This window comes from Triplophysa dalaica, chromosome 8, assembly GCF_015846415.1.
Source record: "Triplophysa dalaica isolate WHDGS20190420 chromosome 8, ASM1584641v1, whole genome shotgun sequence".
In the NCBI taxonomy this organism is placed as follows: Eukaryota; Metazoa; Chordata; class Actinopteri; order Cypriniformes; family Nemacheilidae; genus Triplophysa; species Triplophysa dalaica.
In genome coordinates this window covers 25,162,648-25,185,116 of record NC_079549.1, presented here as the reverse complement: position 1 = coordinate 25,185,116, position 22,469 = coordinate 25,162,648, and the positions used below count along the sequence as shown (strand labels likewise).

Here is a 22,469-nt window from a genome sequence, read left to right as displayed (position 1 = left end):
TGTGCTGCCGCTACCGGGGATAGTCCCATCCGCGCGAGGATTTCCGCCTTCAGCCTCTCATAATCATCCTGGAGAGCGGATTGGAGCGGATTGGAGAGCGAAATAGGCCCTTTGTGCCTCGCCGGTCAGGAAGGGAGCTAACATTCGTGCCCAGTTCCGCTTGTCCCAAGCCTCTCTAGTGGCAATCACCTCAAACGTGTGGAGATAGGAGTCAATGTCGTCGAGCTCCGTCCGCTTGGTGAGATGTCGATCTGCCGAATTTTGGCCATCTGATGCGGGGACTCCCGAAGAGGTGGCTTGCATTGTTGTACACTGATGTTCCACCAGTTCCTGCCGGCGAGTGAGCTGTTCAGTAAACTTCTGTTGATTAGCAGAGATTTCCGTGAGCCATCCGATGATTTCCTCCATCTTGGCTCGGTATCCGACAGCTCCGTGTGAAGAGAGAGAGAGAGAGAACGACGTCCTAGGGAATACAAAAAAATTTGGATTTTGTTATATCCTGTGTCTCATTCACAAGTGCCCGCATTCTCCACCACTGTGACAGGCTGAACAAGAAACAGACACAAGTATTCCAAAAATTAAGCCCCGGAGGGTGATTTAATGTGCACGCAACACAATGCCACACGGTGAGGTATACAATGGGGAAATATAACTCCAGGGTGCTCCGTGATAGCTGTGGGGTGGTGCTCGTGCCTCGTGGTGTAAAATGTTCAAACTCCTTAGTATCCTGTGTACCGATCCTCAGATCGTCAGTTAATGGTCTCTAGAAGATATCACAACAACACGTTAGTTCAACAGATAATGTACTGAGAGCAGGCTCACCCTTTCCTCTTCTTCCTGGGTTAATAAAGGGTGAGCTTGATTGGGACCAGGTGCTGACGATCTGCAGGTATATGAGCTTGATTGCTCCGTTGCCATGGCGATGCTGACCACGTATTGACCCGCTCGTCACAGCGCCTTGGATCTGATTTTACTGAATGCTTTATTACTTTAGCTATCAGTCTTATAACATTTATTATTGAGGAGAAACGTGTGCCCCATTTTCCTTTCTTAAACCACATGGTGTGGTTTTTGCTCAACCACACCATGTGTCATCAGCTCAAACGTCCTTCATTTTCTAGGTGATACATCAACAATAAAAACATGGACCTAAAACCAATCAGTCCTGAAACTCCTTAGCAACCACAAAGCAATTCCCTAGTAACAAACCTTAGGAAACATGAGAAATATCCAAAGGTTCCAAAAATTGTTCTGAATGTGTGTTTAGATGAAGAAATGAAAGCGCAGCAGTGATGTATGTTGAACTCTCTTCAGGTCAAAGGTCACATGAAGTGCTGTCTGTCGTGATGCAGACCCAGATGGCCACAGATGATAGATGTTGTGTTGTTGCTTACTCAGCGCTCGGCCGTGAACACACAAAGACGTCTCCAGGTGAGAACCGACACTGCGGTCAGCATATGCTGCAGAGACTTCTGCTTAATAATAGAGAATGTTGAACATAAGCAGAAAAACCTACCACCACCAGAGAAATAAGAAAAGCTGTGAGAGAATGAACTCAGCATCTTACATAACCCTCTATAATGACGAAGTTCATGTGTTTGGACGATAGTTTCATTTTCATGTGAGCGGACGAACACCTTCAGTTCTACAGTCATGACAAACTCAGATCACATTACACTTCATTCAGTCTGTGAGATATTTCATTTCTAAACTGTGAAAAGGATGTTATATGATGTGACTTTTATTTCATATTCATAAGAGGAAAAAGATTGTTTATTGTTTAGTTTGTGTCATTCTTAGTTTGTGCTTGTAATCTGTCCCTTTATTTCATATGTTGGCTTGAAGCTGAATAAAATACTGATTAACATTTTAACTTTATTAAAGTCTCATCAGACAACATGTTTTCTGTGTCTTTATGGTGGATAATAACTCCTTCAAACCCCTTAAAATGAGGGAGATAGTTGACTTTCTCTCTGTCTGCCCGCTCCTCATCAGATTATAGCACATCAGGATTTAATCGTCTGTGTGTGCGCGTGTGTGTGAGTGTGTGTGTGTGTGTGTGTGTGTGAGAGTGCGTGCGTGCGTGCGTGCGTGTGTGTGTACAAGCATACAGAATAAATGTCAGCACAGAACAGAAGCAGCTCATTACTGAATCTTTCTTGTTGTCTCTTCAGCTCAGTTTTAACAAACACAGAACACAGTTATAGAGTCGTGTTGTTGAAAGTGATGATGTGAATTTTATTTTGGGGAATATAATAGAAGCTAGAGGAGAAGAACTGTACTTTATGGCTGCGATGGCGAGGTGATCTCTTTGGTGGGGTGGTTTTCTTTTTCACAGTTGAATTGGTTTGATGGTGAGCTCTGAACGCTAAATGACAAACATTTGAAACTATCCACATATTTCATGATGATAAATAGAAGATATTTTCACTCTGATCACAAGAGAAGCTCAGACTTCATATGTTCATGAAAGATATCATGATGTCATTTCCTTTAGATCCAGGTCACATGACGGTCACAGAAGACAGCTTCAGGTCATGATTATTATCAGTGGATGCGTGAATGAAGGCAGCTCTGTGGGTCTGCGATTCTCTGAAGTCTCTTGAATAAACCTATTGCTTTTATACCACACAATACAAACATTAAAGACAAAACACATCAATGCAACTTCATGAAGTAAAATACTATAAGCCTGCGTCATCGCCCACTATATAGTAGGCGAGAATAAGTATGAGTCATGAATCGTATGTCTGAAACCTCAGTATGCAAAAGAAGTAGGCGAGAAATACCCAGATGGTCTACTGCTTCCGCCCAGATTTGTAAGTGAGGACTGGATGGACACTTCTGTACTCTATCCCATGATGCAACGGTAGCTGAGCAACGGAAAACTTCAAGAGTAAATCAACAAAAACAGAGGAAAACTTTAAGGCGGATGTCAGTTTTCAAATGTAAGCACCAATAAAAGACTTTCTCGTGACTAAATTCTTTTATCAACACAAACATTCAGATTGTTGTTAATAGGTCATAGGTCAAAGAGCATACTGGTCACACGACCATAAAAGATGTCAGATGCACTGGTCTATAGGTGTTGAGGATGTTCTGACACAGATTCCTTTAGAGGAATAATAGTGCAGTGTGTGGGTGATGTTCAGAAAGCCAGAGGACATTCACACCTGGTTTATTTTCTACAGTATGACTGTGGGTGGTTTCTCTTGCGCTGTAATGAAAGCTGAAGGTTTGATTGGCTCGGCTGTGTTCATTCTAATCGTAGAGACGCTGTGGTTTTTTTACCTTTATGATGCAGCAGAAGAAAAGTGCTCGCCAGCGCCAGCGCTCTTCTCTTTTTTAATTGCTCAGATTCTTTGTCCCCATTGGACGATTGGCAGACAATGGTTGAGTCTCAGACCGCTCTCTCCGAGCATTAATCATGGCTGTCTGGAGGAAAAGACGCATCTGGGGTCGGTTGCTTGACAACAGAGCTCAGGACATCCAAATGTTATCTCAGCGACACACCAGCCACCTAACGGAGGTAAAGTCCCCGCTGGAGACACCAACAGCCATCCGACCCAAACCTGATTATCTGTCGGCTCCCGTGAGGAACACATTACAACTCGCTTGTTATTGCCCATTGATTCAAAACAAGCCTTTTGATACGCTTGCAGGCTTTCATACCGGCTCTGCCAAACATTCATACGCACACAAACACACAAAGAAGAAATGCAGAAGACCTTAGAGTCTTAAAATATTAAAGCTTCATTAAAGCGGTCCTTTAACCTCCTCAGATCCTTTCTGTTCCACAAGCTCTCTGTAAAAGAAAAGACTGATTTGTCCCAGAAGTTTTATTTGGTTGCATCAGTATATGTTGTTATAGTGTGTAAGATGAATCTCAACATCATACAAGATCTGTGGACTGTTTAATTTCTCATGAACAACTATCCCAAAACATGAAACCGGCCCTGATGATCATCACACACTATTGACATTCAAGGATTGATTCATTTAAAGTAGTCTACTAAAGGTGATGTGTAAACCTCTGTTCTGTGAAATCATTTGTTCACAGCAAAATTTCTCATATTTTTGAATTGGATTATTTGATCATTGAATATCAATGTGAATTGGATCAAGTGCATCTGTTTATCTTCAGTGTCTGGAAACTAAACGCTTGCTGCTCTTCTGAATGAAATTTACATGATCACTTTTAACTGGCTTGTAACTGTCAGGTGAAAATCTCTTGACATGACAGCAGTGTGAGATAAACAAACAATTTGACACGGGGCATTTTCTGTCAGATAGTGTAATGAACTCATTTTGACATCTTAACGTGAGCTCTTAGTGTTTATTATCCCGAGAAGAAAGACAGCCAGCGATGACACGCAGTATCATTATCTGATGTAATTGTTGGTGACCCGGCGGGCAACGTGATTCAGGTTCTGTTCATGTCGACCCAGATAACAGCACATTTGAGAGTTTGTGCTTTATTTGGAATGATTTAGTTTTGTATGTTTTAGTTTAGTTCATGGCAAACACACTCTCTCTTCTCATCTCTGCATGCTGCCTGCGTCTCCTGTTATTTGACTTTGTTACAGAATATAGCCTGTGTGACACTAGATTAAAACATCACAACCACATCACCAACATCTCACATCAGCTGAGAGATTGTTAAGGGGAGGAGATCTTTAATATATTTCATTGACACTCTGTTTTAACGCAGATGTTTCTCTTAAAATACCTCTAGAGAAATAAAACCTTGAGACAAAGAAGTCTTTTGTTGACATACTGTACAAGTTTAGAGCCATTAAAGCAATCACAGCTCAGACGATCTGACATTAAATAAACTCAATGTGTTTCAGTTCATATTGAAATCTCTGAGCACAGATGAAAACGTTCAGATCTCTTCCGTCCCTCCAGAAGAGAAGTGTGGATCTAACGAAACTGAGTGAACGTCTCCCTTTTGCTCTCCATTTCATCAATCCACAACATCACCGTTTAGTTTGAAACGGTGATGTTGATTTTGGCTACTGGGCTTTTTTTGGAATATCATGACTTGAGTCTTCTTAAGGTTAACCGATAGGGCCCATGTTTGGCAGAAAGTGTGCAGGGTGTCCAGATGTTGCTGTAGACCCTCTTTTGTGGGTGACAGCAGCACCAGATCGTCTGCAAACAGGAGGCATTTCACTTCGGTGTCTTGTAAGGTCGGGCCGGGTGCTGGTGACTGTTCTAGAGCTCCAGCTAGTTCATTCATGTAAATGTTAAATAGTGTAGGACTTAGACTACAGCCCTGTCTCACTCCACGACTCTGGCAGAGAAAGTATGTGTGCTTGTTGCCAATTTTAACTGCAAATGTGTTATTGGTGTACATTGATTTGATGATGTCGTAGGTTTTTCCTCCGATGCCGCATTGAATCAACTGAAGAAAAAGTCCCTCATGCCAGATTGAGTCAAAAGCTTTTTTGAAGTCAACAAAGCATGAGTAGAGCTTTCTTTTCTTTTGGTTTGTTTCTTTGTCAATTAAGGTACGAAGAGTGTATATATGATCGGATGTGCGGTATTTGGGTTGGAAACCAATTTGGCATTTTCTCAGGATGTTTTGGTTGTTTAGATATTGGAGAAGTCTGCTGTTAAGAATGTTACAGAGGAGTTTACCTAGATTACTGTTTACACATATTCCGCGGTAATTATTAGGGTCGAATTTGTCTCCACTTTTATGGATTGGAGTTATGAGACCTTGGTTCCAGATTGTGGGAAATATACCTGTACTTAAGATGATATTAAACAGTTTGAGGATGGCGAGTGTAAGTTTTTGGTCTGTGTATTTAATCATCTCGTTTAGGATACCGTCGATACCACTTGCTTTTTGGGATTTAAGTTTTGGTATATTTTGGACCAGTTCAGCGAGTGTAATTGGATAGTCTAAAGGGTTTTGGTAATCTTTAATTGTTGACTCCAGAGTGCTAGTTTGTTGTGTAGGTTAGTTTGTTCATGGTTCTTGTTTATTTTACTAAAGAGGTTTGAGAAGTGCTTTATCCATACGTCTCCGTTCTGAATGGGAAGATTTCTAAAGATTGTTCAATTGCTTTTAACTGGTTTTGTGTATCTCGTTTCTTTTTCTTCCTTAGTGTGTCCTTATATTGTTTAGCTTTTTCATGGTAGAGTTGGCGTGTGTTTACATTGTCAGCATCTCTGTGTTTCTGATTTGATAGAATTCTTACTTCTTTTCTAAGGTTTTTACACTCCTTATCAAACCATTTCTCATTTACAGGCTTTTTGTTTGGTTTTGTGTTAGTGGGTTTTAGGTCAGATAGGGTTGCAGATATTGTAAAAATTTGGTTAATCCTGTCTACTGCTAAATTTACACCTTCATTATTGTGTGGAAATGGGGTATCGAGGAATTTATTCAGTAGGTTTTGAATTTTTGGTTCACGAGTTATGCTTTTGTATGTCTCTTCACAGTTTTGTTTCCACCTTTGTTTCTCTCTCTATCTCTCTCTCTCTCTCTCTCTCTCTCTCTCTCTCTTTCTGTCTTTCTCTGTCATGATTCAATACAGAGACCACTAATGACACCTTACTTTTAAAACTCTATTGATCAGAATCTATAATCCATGTAATGTCTCAGACTGATAGTTTATACAGTATGTATATATAGTGTGAGTGTGGCCCCCTGCAGCATCCTGGTGATGAGTTTTGCAGATCTTTTCTTTAAGACGTGTCTGACTGGTGTAATTTATATAGTTTATACCTTTATATCCTGCAGATGGGCTTTACATTTCAAAATGTTGTCATTAAGAATGTTGGTGTGTGTGTGTGTGCGTGTGTGTGTGTGTGTGTGTGTGTGTGTGTGTGTGTGTGTGAGTCAGTCCTAAATGAAACGGCTCAGCGGTCGACGGCATGTGACACAAGCTCTCAGGTCGGTGTGATCCCCCGTCACCAGCAGGCAATATTGACTGCGGCAGGTAAATGAATATAAAGGACGCAGGTCAACTGCTGTGTGAAATATGGCTTCAGGGGACCAATGAGGTTGGAATATATTCGCATCTGGAGCTGGTGTGCAGGGTTGGGGGTAGATTGCTCCATTATAGAACCCTAAAGCCTCCCTCACAATTTCACCAGGAGACCTCCGGCCCATCAATTTCAAGATAAATAAAGCGTCTGGAGGGCAACTGTCCGTGTATGATGTAAGATAGACAGGCAGTGTATCTTGGGTCTCTAAAGCTGATCGTATATCACAGCTGAAAGTCCTAATGCAGCGCAGGGAGTTTGAGACACTGACGCGTCCACGCAGGATTTGCGCTGTCATCTGAGGATCAGGAGAAATAATGTTCGGAAGGCTCGGTGACCGGCATGGTCCAGGGAGATAAGCCGAGCGCTTTCACTGCCTGATCACGACTGTATTCTTCTGATTTTCCAACACTTTTGCTTTAACTCAACACCTGAATTACAAGTGAGGCTCGCTCTTTAAGCCAGACACATCAACACAACGTCTGCATGTGACCATCATGTATGAACAACACTATTTATTGACAGAAAACCACAGTGCTCTTCTTAGAGCACATCACCACACACTTTTAATTCATAAAATCCACACAGAAAAGACTTTCACAGCAGCAGGTATCTAGAACCTCTTCACTTAAAACTCTATTTCTGTTTTTCAGACCTCAGCTTGGCCCCATGTTCAGGATTTTCCGCTTCAGATGAAGGCAGACCCACACACAACATTCATCAAATACACAAATCAATCGATATTTTCAGCTCTGTTTGAGCACACATCCGTGTCCGTTGTGTGTGTGTGACACTACTTTGGGTATTTGCATAATTTCATTCCGGTACTCCCCCATATTCTGAGTGTGAGCCAGCATCCATTTGTTGAAAGCAGCTGCCCACACATCACCCAGCGAGCGGCGCGCACTGGATGGGCTTCGGCCCCCCTCGCGAGCGTCACCGGCCTCCCACACAGCGTTACATAAAACTAACAGCATCTCTTCACACGAGTACTGGCGTCAGCGACTGAATTCTCAAAGGTATCAATCAATTCATAGAAAAGTCAGGGGAAAAGAGTTTGCCCTCCACCGAATCACGTCTTTCTGCGTGGGGGCCTGCAGAAGGGCGAAGCAAACGGTCGCCGGGTCACCTGGAAGAGCTCTTTACTGAGGTCACGTTGCCTCCAATATAAACTCTCTGATGCTGCTGCTGCTGCCGGGTCACATTGTGTTCAACTGAGGGAAAGTGTTTTCACAGATCGAGGTCATTTTGTGCAGTCATTCATCTCTTTCTAGCGTCGAATCAGAAGATCCACAGTCTTTAAGGTTCGGGAGGAGCTTGTGTTTATTATCCAAACACTACGGCCTATCTCACTGCTGTGATTAGATACACAACTCCACCTTTATTTCACTTGAATTATCACTGACTTTTTCATCTAAAGCTCCTGCATTCACTGAAATATTATATGAACAAGAAACTGAGAAGTAATATAAACAGTGTGTGTCTGACTTACCTAAAAAACATCCCCTGGTTTTACCGGCTAAATGAAGGTGTAACAAACTAATAAAATCTTCTGTGTTAGGCTATAAAGGTTATGAAACCCTTTTTAACATTATACTGTTTGCCAATTACTATACAACTATCAATACGCATAATAATGACACGATTTATGAATAATAAGATTGTCACGTGCTCGCGTCTCCTCATGTTGTTTATAGAGCCCGTGTTGTCAGCCCCGCCTCTCATGCGAACACGGCTGTACAGTGATTGGTGTGTGATCGGGAGTGGGCTCATCTGATTGGTCCAAATGAGCTGTCTGTCAGTCGATATGTTAACGCCGGTCTGCTAGGGAGTCTAACTGTTTGCGCGTGAGCTCTAATATTTCTCTACTTCATGTCAGCAAATATGTTCAGTGTATAAACATTACTGTCCACAAACGGCACACTTTACGGATCCGGTAAGAATGTGTTCATACGTGTAGACTTTACCTTAACACTGATATTATAATGTTGAAACGAGCGCCCGTTAGCGTCTCTGCTAACTGAGTGACGCGGTGTCCTCAGACAGATTTAACACAGTTTTAACTTTATCACCTGAAGAAGAAGTGAGGTCAGTTCATTCTGTGCTTTCTTCATCTATTCTGTATATAAATGCTGTCATTGATGTGACTGAGGCCCGTCATCGACAGTGAGTGACAGGTCATATTAATTCTCCATATTCTCATATTTTGCATTAATAGATGAATCACTTGTAAAATGACCACAGGCTAACTGGATATAAATCTCTTTATATTCGATGTGTCTGAAGGAGCAGATTGAACTCGTGAATACATCAGATATTGAGTTGTAAGAGAGCTTTAACTGATGCTTCACACTTGTGTTTTATTTGTCACAGAGAGAGAGAGAGCAGTATCAGTGAAATAAAACACTTGAGTTATGTCCACTAATATGAATAAGTCCTCAGAAATGTCTTTGTTTATTTAGATTCTTCTACATGTGTTGGTGACTCTGGTCATGTTAGCCTGTAAGTCATCATGTTTAGTGTGTATCACATTAATCTCAATGAATTATACTCTCAGAATCAGTTGTTTGATGAAGGATCTCAATTCTTAAGGGTGGTACAAGAAGTGTCTTTGCTTGAACATTTCCCATCTGTTTTGTGTTTTGGTTTAACGTCTGAATCAAGTGGAAACAAACAATCATTGGTGCTCCTACTGCAATATTGGATGAAATGAGAAATCTGTTGATTGTTTTTAATGTCATGGATGTGTTTAATCTTGTTTTAGCCCTGTTGAAAAAACAACCTATGCTGCTATGTTTAGAGGCTGGTCATGTGCTGGTCCTTAGCTGGTTTAAGCTGCTCAAACCAGCATCAAAACACACCTAACCCAGCATATGCTTTTTTCTCAACAGGGAAGTGTGCTGCTGCAGTGTGTGTCTGTGGCCTGTATCTGTCACGAGCTGCTATATTTATAGTGTAGCACACGTGGTGATGATGTATGAGTTCTACTAAAGAGTGAAGACACGGACCGTTGGCCAAACGTCTGCTGCACGTATTTTCAGTCTCAATTTTCTGGAAACGCTTCGGCTCGTTCAAAGTCGTCATCTGATTGGTTGAATTTTACGGGATTGACAGGAGACCTGCGTGTTGTGTTCTTTAACATTCCATCTGGAAACAACACAAGCCGTCTGATCTAAGAAGTAAGCTGTCATGTTTACAACGGTTGCAATAAGAATTCAACGCAATCGACTAAACTCACTCTTGAAAGTATGTGAGATTCACGGCATAAACTTATGATCATTGTTGTTTCTGTTTACTTTTGACACGTCTGTTACTGCGGGGTCATTTCAAAGCTAATGTTACATTTCAGCTCTTGTAGGCTTACTAGCAACTTACACAAAGATTATTAGTACACAGAGATACAAAGGTTACAAAAATTGCATTGATTTGTGTTGTTAAGATAACGACACTTATGGAAGCGAAAGGACCCACATCCAAACAGTACACACGGCACAGTAAACAATGTTAATGCGTTAGCTGCAATGCTAACGTGACTGACTTCATCAAGGTTACAGCTTAAAAACTAAATCTATTTACATCCTTTACCATGAATCCAAGTCATAAAACCGACAGAAACTCTACATTAAACAACCCATTTTTAGACAATAGTGAGCTCACACCTGATTATCAGAACTATTTCAGTAGGACAGCGATAGCTGCTTTGAGTCCACACTATATTATACACAAAATGAGACATTTTCAACAATCAATAGAAGAAATCACTTGCACGCCTTATTAATCACACTTACAGGTTGTGATTGAGAGAGGTTTATTGGTCCAAATAAAGTCATGCTGACCCAACTTTCATGGACAAGCGAGTAGCAAATCTCACACTGAACTGGCCAAGGTTGGAGAAAAGTTGTCAGTAAAATGACCAAAGGTTTGATTGTATTGCGGGGCAATCGTGTGGAAAACATTTGCATCCTCTGGTTCTTTACATCATCGTCCTTTTGATTTGGAAGTAAAAACAGCTAGATGCATCTAGAACACGGCGTCTCTGCTACAGGGTGTTAGTGGACAGGCCAGAGTGTTTGTGTTTCTGCAGATGTGTTCATTCGTGATGTGTAAAGGTTACACTCAAAAGATTTGTTGGGGCCGTTTGGAGTCGACTCCTTATTTTGGGAGATAATATCTCTATTCATCATGGACTTTGCAGATCTTTAACATTGAAGTAAAGCTACGCTCCACACTGAAATACAGTCAAGTTTAGGACATCCAGGTAGCCTGCTCTATGAAGGAGTAGAATGAGTTGTGTTGTTTCATAGAATCTATGAGATCCACTCAGTGAACTCTTACAAACACAAGCACTGAAGTGAAGCTGAGCTGTTCACATCACTTATTTCACTTTACTGTATTGTGTTGTGAATATGACTGCTCTTTCCTCAGGAATGACATCATGTAAAGCTCTCTGTGATCACTCTTACAGAACTTCAGCTTTTCTGTTAGACCACTTTCTGTTGTGGCCTTTTGCTGTGAAGATATTCCTGACAGATTTGAAGTGATCTGTGTTAAAAGAACCGCATGTCTGCTTTTTTCTGCATCTTTTCCTCCCTCATCCATTAGAGACGTTCACGGTTCATCTCTGCGTGAAACGCCTGACACCAGACATTTGTTGAGCTCTTATTTCCACGCGGCGGGGGGCCGCATCCATCCACCTCTGCTACAAGTTTAACGGGATTACGGGCTCACCCCATCCGTCTTTCTTGTCTTTTGAATGCTGGAGGTATCTGGAGCCATCCATCAATGCAACGGGTCACAAAGTCAATTAAGTTTCCACAACATTACAGACAGTTTCGCCTCTGTGCCGTGAAGACAAAATCGTCTTGTGCCGTTCACTGGCTCAGTTCTCCAACAAAGTTGAAGGTCTGTCAAATCCTGGAGTCTGTGCAAACTAAAACCTGCGTTCTGATGTGTGAAGTTCTCATGGGGAGAGAGAGATGAAGCTCTACGGTTATAACTGAGCCTCCGTCAGATTTATGTAAAGGTAGATAATGTGTAATGTGCAGGGTGACCTATATAAAGCGGATGTTTGCCCATTATACTGCCATTACTGTCATATACAGTCACTTCAGCGGATGATGAGTTTCATCACTCTTTATATTTAGATTCTCTTTTGGTTTATCATGAGTTGTCCAGTAAAACAGCAAGGATGTTTTCTGATCAGTGTGTCCCAATTTAGATGACACATAATGATGTTTAATTAACAAAGTTCGGGAGGAGTTTGAGCATATAATCAGCCGGCTGGTCTATAATCCGCAATCGCAGCGTATACACAATCAGCCCTAGCGAGCTCGCTAATAAATAGGGAAAGCATCTTACCTGCTCGAAGATTAAGCATCCCTCCTCCACCCCGGCTCTTCACCTAAGCTCACTATCCCGCAGTAACCCCGGGGGGTGTGCTCTGGGCTCAGACTGGTTCCGCGCTCGGTGCACTCACCCGTACCAAGGTAGAGTGTTTCGGGTTCGGATAGATCTGGCGAGCTCGGAGCCCGCTTCCCGGACAGCACGCCAAATACGCATAACCTTCATAACCAAGCTCTATCAATATCCCTATCAACATCACTGTTATCTGTGCAGGTGAACTCGTGAATTAGCTTTATTGGTGGGGGTGAAGTTAAAAGAGATAATACTTGATAGTGCTGGGCGACATACTGGTTCATACCGAATACCGCTGTGTTTTTTTGTTTGTATCATCATTTTTCTATATAAACATGTGTTAAACGGAGGAGTTTGGATGTTCTCACGCATGAGCAGTAATATTACATATTCCCTTAGCGCCGCTATGCGAGCACGTACCACTCTGCTGAACAGGAGATGACTGTGACAATGGTGTAACGTTAGCAAATGGAAGTTCACATCACGTTATATTAAATACACTCACGAGCAAACATCTTCAAAAAGCGAGCGTGTTCCCCTTATACCATATCAATATAAGCATATTACATGATGTGGTTTTAGTTTTTCAGTGTTTCTCTGTGTGCTATGATGAGACACAACACGTGTCTACACCTGACGTGGCGCGATGCAACAAAAGACAATAGAACGCATTAGAACCAATCATAATTTAACATTTTGTCCACACTGGATGCAGTGCGGCGCGACACACACACCCATTAAAACAACCCATGTGTCACGTTGCGTCTGGTGTAGACACGGTGTAGGGTCAGTAGAGGAACGAGGATTGACAGCGTGATGCCATCGATTCCTCTCACAGACCTAATTTAAGTCTTTGTTTTATAATTCAACAATATGATTTCAGGAAATCATGGAGCCACTGTGACCGTGTAAAACACAGCATCACATGAATGTTTTAATGGTACAATTATTACTATTTTATTTTCAATTATTCTGATAGACCATGGAATTAATACTCGGGTGGGTGCTCCTGATTCTTGAAGATGAGAGCTCCAGTTCTGCCCATAGATCTGGTGCTACCAAGGAAAACGTGTTTGAGCGCTGTAAATATTATGTTTGCAAGTTGCCTTTGCATTCAGTTGTTAAAGAAGTCTAAACTGTGCTGTTATTGTAGCTGATGGTGATTGTTTACATTGTGTAGTTACAAGTTGTTTGTGATATTGGCACAATGAAAAGGTTCAGATCTGAATTGTGACTGAAATTGTCATCATGCATCCTGATTCCTTCACTTCATCATAAGAGTCACCTCTTTATAAACACCATCATTTGGTGGGAATTACAAGCCTGTATAATACTAGATGGGAATTTTCTACAATATTCACTCAACCATGACATTATTAAAGGCCATTAAGTCAATCAACTGCAGTATTTCTCAATACCTCATGTACTGAAAACCAGTATTATCTGGAAAATACCATTATATATACATTTATGCTCATACCACCCAGCACTAATACTTGAATAAAAAAGTTAATTTCATATGTCAAGGCTTCCAGTTACAAAAAACACAATGTATTTCTTCTGAATATCAAAAGGGCAATGATCTCTGCCAGTGTTGCAAATAGAAAGACTTCTCAAGTGATCCAGATTTAACACTGAACATCTACACAATAGCATGATTGCTTATAAGACAGAATTGAGAAAAATGAACACTGGAAGCGTATGGTTAATGTTTATCCTGTAAAGTTTTTCTTTTGTCTTGTTCAGTTTTGTTTGTGGTATGAAGAGACCGATGTTAGTTCCCATCATAACAGACCTGTCACTCACTCAATTCACTTCAGTATCGGATCAGTCTGTAGATGTTTGTACAGTATACATCAGTCAGTTGTTGTTCAACTGAATAACGAGCGTAAGACGTCGGTCTTGGTCACAAGTGAAATGAGTGTGGGCAGAAGGAACCATCAGCTGACCTCGCTCACGTAGAACACCAGACACTTGAACATTTCTTGGGCTGTAATTGACGTTGTGACCCGTGGATAGACGCGATAGAGCTGATGTGAGCTGTACCTGTCCCGTGTCAGGGCGGAGAGGAACACTGTCGCCGTGTGCTGACACATCCTAAAGCCGAGCGAGACGTGTTTCCTCCGCTCTAATGAGGATGGAACAGTGTCCGTGGAGCTCTGTCACGCACCTCGGCAGCACACCTCTTCCGCTCGGCCCCCGGGGACCTCATTAAGCTTCTTCTCCACCGGCTCCGTGCTGGAATCACATGCTCCTCAGGGAAAAATGTAAATAAAGGCGTTTGTCACTTAGCTCCCTCCCGTTTCACTTTTCCCAGGGAGAAAAACTGCATTGCGAGGCTTAATTAGTAAGCGCTGCCATTATGCTTTCTTTCTTATGTAAATGAATCGGCCGAGCGCTTGGAACTGTTGTCTCACAAGCTTTGTGCCAGGTGTTTGCTGGATGAACGCTGCCGTGCTGTTTTTTTTTCAAAAGTAAGCCACACTGTTGTGTGAAATTGTAGGCTGAGCTGTAATTATTTGACAGATGAGTATTTCTTCCTCCTCTGGAGCGCCGTGACTGATGCGGCTACTTTGATTTGCTTTGTTTGGGTTGTTCAGAGAGAACTTGATCGTTCCTGTCAGGCGTTATAATTCACTTAATCTACTTAATCTCGCCAAAGAACTTCAGGTGGACCACCAGCAACGGGTGTAAGGGGTTCGCTGGTCAAATGTTCCTCACCTGCTCCTGCAGAGTTTATTTTGAAACGTTTTGACAGAAAGAATATTTGTGTAAGTGTACAGAGATGAGCTGGACTTGGATTTGTAATATTTTGATTGTGTGATGATATTTTGAGACAGTTTTAAACTATATTAAATCATTGTCATAAGGAAAATATAAAAACATTTGTATTTTCTTGTTGGAAGAATCGTGTGCAGTGTTGTGTTGCTCATGATGTGTCGTGTGATGGTTGTTGTGTTGGGTGTCAAATTGACTTCAGCGAGCGTGTGTGTTTCCTATCATCCTCTCTGTGTTGCGGCGATGCTAACTGGCATGCACTAGCGATCTCGGTTCCGCCCCTTTAACTGCACAATAATGTTTAGAGGAGAGTCTTGTGTCATCACACCGTTGGTTCTGTTTTTTAGGAAGGTTGTGTCACAGTTGTTGGCAGTGGTGTGTTGATGCTTCTCGCCCACACTCACCTCCGCCCGTCAATCCCATCACACCACCTGAACACAGCGGCTCAGTGACATGCGTTGTGTTTTCAGCACCTCATCATGCCCTCCAGCAGATCTTTCACTTGTTTTCCGCTGTCAAATATGAAGACTTGACTTCAGGGATGATTTGACTGTAACGACACACTAATAATACTGTCTCAAAGCATTCTCATCATCTTCTCATTCGTGTGATATCACGTCTTCTCTCATACAAACACACATCATATGTCTTTCCTTATATGTTACACACACAGATTTTCTGCATTTAAGAAAACGTTCATTGTGTCATTTTGAATTAATTGTTTTATAAATAGTGGTGTTACTGTTTTGTTGTCATTAATATATGACTTCTGAAATAGATTTTTAAGAGCGTTTTAATGTTGATTTGTTTTTTTGATTGAATTGATAATTGAATTTTGTGTCTGTGCGTGCTGCGTGTGTGTGCTGTGTGTGTGTGTGTTCTTCCAGTGTTTCTTGATGTTTTAACACGCGTCAGTGATATTAGGAGAGCTGAGCTACAGTACAGACCAGCAGAAGCATTTCTGACCTGACCTCCGCGGACCCTCTCCACCCCCCCAACACTGTACGCTGTTATTTTTGGGGTGTTGAAGGTGGGGGTTGTGAAAGAACCGCCCACGTCTCCCCCTGACACCACAGGCTGTGGCTGTATCCGTAATGAAGAGCTCAATTTAGCCAGTGACGTGCCGTTAGCGCAGCCGCGCGCTCTGACTGGCTGAGTGCGCTGCTGACATCACGCAGCCCGGCCGTTGATTTGGCGCTGTCTCCGAGGCTTCTGGGCGAGAGCGTGAGCGTGAGGCATGGGCTCTGGCAGTCTGGTGCAGACGGTTGAAGAGCGGGGGGAGCGGGAGCTCAGCGCAGCGGCAAGCAGCCTCCGATGCTATGGAAACTACTAACCCTCTGACCAATGGACATACTGCTGACTGTCATGTGTCCGGTGAGTGTGTTTGCAGGAGAATGCATCGCATTAAATGCGTCGCAGTGTGTGTTTAGTTGGCAGCGTGCTGTCAAACTTCAGTCAAGTGCTGCTGCATCTGTGTCTGTGCGGCCGGGTGAGTGTTCAGAGGAGGTGAAGTGTTCTTCTGAAGGATGTGATTGAACATCAGGTCTGTGTGTGTGTGTTTGTTCAGGACCTTTATGTGATTCATTAATGTGTGTGAGGTTCTGACTCTCTTTATGGCCGTTTGTTGAAATAGACGTTTGCTCTGATTTTTTGCCAATCATATTCAGTTGTCTCTATGTGAACATACGTGTGCTGTAAAATGCTTATATCTCAGAATTTAAATGATCAAACTGACTGATGTGACTTCTGAGCTGTTTCCATTTTCAATAGTAAATTTCATCTAATAATGTTTGTGTAGCTCTTCAATAGTGTACCTACTTTATGTATCAGTTAAATTAAAAACACAGTTCGACTCTCATCCGTGTTTTATTTGTTCTTAATGTAGAGCTGTCAATCATCTCCGTATAATTGCCTGTTATATTAATGAAGGTCTTTGTGTGGCAGATGTTCCTGATATTAATGAGGATTCAGTGATTTATGAATGAACGCTCAGGTGCGCTGTAGATATTATACTACAGTCATTATGATTTTATTGAAGGGGAGAAAGAGAGAATATTTTAACAGCACCTTCTGAAGTTTTTCATTCATGTACACTGATCAACATCTTAAGACAGGATTTTACTTTTAATAGATCTGCTGAAATGGACAAAATAAAGCCTTAAATATTTGGTGAAATATATTTCTACTGTAAATCTTATTTTATACATTGAGCATTAAGAAAAATACTATATGTCGGAGCCGATAGCGGTAGTGGGCAGTGCTCTGACATGTGGCGCGGTTGCGCATCGGGCGACCCGAGTTCGATTCCCGTCTCGTGGTCCTTCCCCATACCAACCCCCTTCTGTCTCCTGTCCTCTCTAATCACTAAGCTGTACAATTAAAGGCAAAACGCCAAAAATGAATCTTTAAAAAAAATGATAATTACTATACAAAAAAAATTTGTGTTGCCTATGGGGGAATAGTAAACGACCTGATGTGACCTTTTATATTTTAATATAATATTTTAGGATATTTTAACGATGGGTCTTTTTGTCGTCTGTGCGTTTCAGAATCCACAGCATTCTTCCACTTATTTCAGAGATGGCACGTCAAATAAACATCTCCGCTGTCAAAATCATCATGATTTTAACATCTGTAAACATTCAAACTGTGCATTTCCTTTTTTTTTTTTCGTTCCTCTGTCGAAGAATCCGTACATTCTGCTGTGAAGATCTAATGTCGTGTATCATTTACATTTAGTCATTTGGCAGACGCTTTAATCCAAAGTGACTTACATTGCTTTATCCTATACATTTAACATAGGTATTTGCAATCCTCTGGGATCAAACCCACAATGCTCTTACCACTGAGCTACAGGAAAGCTACAGTATCATCTCTTTCTCACTTTGGCTTTCTGTGAGTGCTGAATGTGAACACGCGTGTGATGATGTTGCGTTGTGCGTATATGTGTTTGTTTGTTTCCTGCAGGATTTGCAGTCCTCAATATGAATATTTGTCACATGTGTGTCTCTGAAACCGTGTGCTCCCAGCAGTTCTTGGCACAAGTCTATTTCCGGCTCGCTGTCCCCCGTCGAGTGTCCATCTTTACTGGCGTGTGGAGTACAGGGTCAGGTTGCCGAGGACATCCGTATGGTGTCCGGAGCAGATCAGAGATGGCACACATCCTGAGCTCTCAGCTGCCAGACTCGCTTCTTTCATCTGAGCGTTACAGTCCAGAGAGTGTTTCAGCGTTTATGAAAAATATTCAAACCGCCCTCACACACACAATCGCTCGCACACACACAACCTGCTGGATGTGCTGGAGTTGGTGAATTTATTTTGAAGGATATTTGAGGGCTTGCGGTGCGTAGAGGGCATGGTTGCCGTGATTTGACAGCTAACATGATGTTGTCGTCCGTGTGTGTGCGTGTGTGTGTGTGCGTGCGTGTGTGTGCACGTGTGTGTCTGTTTGTGTGTGTGTGTGTGTGTGTGCACGTGTGTTTGCACCTGTCCCCATCAATGACAAGTCCCACACCCTGAGGCTACAGATCTCATGAATGTAAATCAGCCGTGGCCATCGGCCTATTAAATAATGCAGCAGCGGGCGCTTCGCTCACATTAGACTGATAAATGTGTTATGTCGTCAGTGTTCAGGTTTTCCTCCCGCTTCACCGTCCCCTTCATCTGTGCTGAGGACCTGCTTTCTGTGTTCTCCCTGGACTCAGTCTACTGGAGCTCAGAGTGCATCTCTGTTCAAACACTGATCTTTATCTGTCATCAAACATGCAGATCACTCAGTTTTAGTAACGCTCTGTGGTTTGGTTTGTGTATGCAGGAGGTCTTCTGCTGACACGGACATGTGCGGCTGCTTCTGGACTCACAGTGATCTCAACACATGCGACCGCTCGCTCCACAGCGTCACAGACAGGACCAAGTGTTCCTGGAGACGTCAACGCTGCCCCAACACAACATCAGGTGAATGAAAAAATGATTTTAATGATATTTTTTACTTAAATTTACAAATTATAGCAACATCATTCAACAAGTGTTAAACTTTTTTATAAAAATACTGAAATATCTGAGAGCAGATAGTAATGATGAATCATAGCTAATGTATGAGAACTACAGTATTATTATTTCACTCACTGTTGATACGTCAAAGCCATCGACATACAGAACATTACATGACTATAGAAACAAAAAGTTGACTTGACGACAAATTTCCGTTTTTGTTCTGAAAAATAATACAATTTCAGTATTATTTCTTGTTAACATCACAACTGTAGATTGTGAATCTATAGGAAGAGAAATAGAGGATCAGAAACACACGAGAGGATTACGCCCAGTTCACTCCGCACATGTCAGCAACGGCGGATTTTGTCTGGTGTCCATGTTAACAGATGAGAGCATTCATACACCTCATGTGAGCAACAGTGCAGCCGTCATATTTACTGCACTGCTCACGCTCAAATAAAGCGACACTCAAGTCTTTACACTCAAAATACACACGGACTGATAGAGGAACACTTTTACCTTCAAAGCATAAGAAGTGATGTCTAAAATGTTTGAGTAAGGGTTAATGTTTTATGCTTATTTTGCACATGTAAAACCGTCACATCAATCACTTGATACCAACTTCAGTGAATGAACCCTCCATTGGTTTGATTAGAATCCTTCACAGCTGAAGCACAGTTTGAGTAGCCCGTGGGTTTTTACGTATTTATAGACTGACTTGCAGTACATGGATCTAAAAGAGCATTGACAGGGCAGATACAACAAATCAAGGTTAGACTTTTTGATGAGCTTCTGAAATAGGTTTTGCTCGTTGGTCAAATTGTATTGTACTGCAACACTCAGAAAGCGTGTTCTCTGATGCTCCTCTTACACGCTCCTCTTACACGCTCCTCATACACGCTCCACATACACGCTATTCATACACGCTCCTCATACACTCTCCTCATACACGCTCCACATACACTCTCCTCATACACGCTCCACATACACGCTCCACATACACGCTCCACATACACGCTCCACATACACGCTCCACATACACGCTCCACATACACGCTCCACATACACGCTCCACATACACGCTCCTCATACACGCTCCTCATACACTCTCCTCATACACGCTCCTCATAAACGCTCCTCATACACGCTCCTCATACACTCTCCACATACACGCTCCACATACACGCTCCACATACACGCTCCACATACACGCTCCTCATACACGCTCCACATACACGCTCCACATACACGCTCCACATACACGCTCCTCATACACGCTCCTCATACACTCTCCTCATACACGCTCCTCATACACGCTCCACATACACGCTCCACATACACGCTCCTCATACACGCTCCTCATACACGCTCCTCATACACGCTACACATACACGCTCCTCATACACGCTCCACATACACGCTCCACATACACGCTCCACATACACGCTCCTCATACACCCTCCTCATACACTCTCCTCATACACGCTCCTCATAAACGCTCCTCATACACGCTCCTCATACACTCTCCTCATACACGCTCCTCATAAACGCTCCTCATACACGCTCCTCATACACTCTCCACATACACGCTCCACATACACGCTCCACATACACGCTCCTCATACACGCTCCTCATACACGCTCCTCATACACTCTCCTCATACACGCTCCTCATACACGCTACACATACACGCTCCTCATACACGCTCCTCATACACGCTCCACATACACGCTCCACATACACGCTCCTCATACACGCTACACATACACGCTCCTCATACACGCTACACATACACGCTCCTCATACACGCTCCTCATACACGCTCCACATACACGCTCCACATACAGGCTCCTCATACACGCTCCACATACACGCTCCACATACACGCTCCTCATACACGCTCCACATACACGCTCCTCTTACACGCTCCACATACACGCTCCTCTTACACGCTCCTCATACACGCTCCTCATACACGCTCCACATACACGCTCCACATACACGCTCCTCTTACACGCTCCTCATACACGCTCCACATACACACTACACGCTCCTCATACACGCTACACATACACGCTCCTCATACACGCTCCTCATACACGCTCCACATACACGCTCCACATACACGCTCCACATACACGCTCCACATACACGCTCCTCATACACGCTCCTCATACACGCTCCTCATACACGCTCCTCATACACTCTCCACATACACGCTCCACATACACCCTCCACATACACGCTCCTCATACACGCTCCTCATACACTCTCCTCATACACGCTCCACATACACGCTCCTCATACACGCTCCACATACACGCTCCACATACACGCTCCTCATACACGCTCCACATACAGGCTCCTCATACACGCTCCACATACACGCTCCACATACACGCTCCACATACACGCTCCTCATACACGCTCCACATACACGCTCCTCTTACACGCTCCTCATACACGCTCCTCATACACGCTCCACATACACGCTCCACATACAGGCTCCTCATACACGCTCCACATACACGCTCCACATACACGCTCCACATACACGCTCCTCATACACGCTCCACATACACGCTCCTCTTACACGCTCCTCATACACGCTCCTCATACACGCTCCACATACACGCTCCACTTACACGCTCCTCTTACACGCTCCTCATACACGCTCCACATACACACTACACGCTCCTCATACACGCTACACATACACGCTCCTCATACACGCTCCTCATACACGCTCCACATACACGCTCCACATACACGCTCCACATACACGCTCCACATACACGCTCCTCATACACGCTCCTCATACACGCTCCTCATACACGCTCCTCATACACTCTCCACATACACGCTCCACATACACCCTCCACATACACGCTCCTCATACACGCTCCTCATACACTCTCCTCACACACGCTCCTCATAAACGCTCCTCATACACGCTCCTCATACACGCTCCACATACACGCTCCACATACACGCTCCTCATACACGCTCCTCATACACTCTCCTCATACACTCTCCTCATACACGCTCCTCATACACGCTCCTCATACACTCTCCTCATACACGCTCCACATACACGCTCCACATACACGCTCCACATACACGCTCCTCATACACGCTCCTCATACACGCTCCTCATACACGCTACACATACACGCTCCTCAAACACGCTCCTCATACACGCTCCACATACACGCTCCACATACACGCTCCTCATACACGCTACACATACACGCTCCTCATACACGCTACACATACACGCTCCTCA

General features: G+C 43.1%; 1 protein-coding gene across 13 annotated transcripts in view; it reads left to right on the top strand.

Annotated features, from left to right (window-relative positions):
* Positions 1-8,811: 8,811 nt before the first annotated feature.
* The window catches only part of LOC130427155 (serine/threonine-protein kinase Nek5), a 45,137-nt gene continuing 31,479 nt past the window's right edge, over positions 8,812-22,469 (top strand). For 11 of the 13 annotated variants that reach the window (XM_056754236.1, XM_056754228.1, XM_056754226.1 and 8 more), the window contains exons 1-2: positions 16,064-16,563; positions 19,004-19,143. The gene's annotated coding sequence lies outside the window, so the exon portion shown is untranslated. Of the gene's footprint in view, positions 8,933-9,887; positions 10,176-16,063; positions 16,564-19,003; positions 19,144-22,469 lie in introns of those variants that run through there. The other 2 variants (XM_056754230.1, XM_056754232.1) reach the window with 2 other exon arrangements.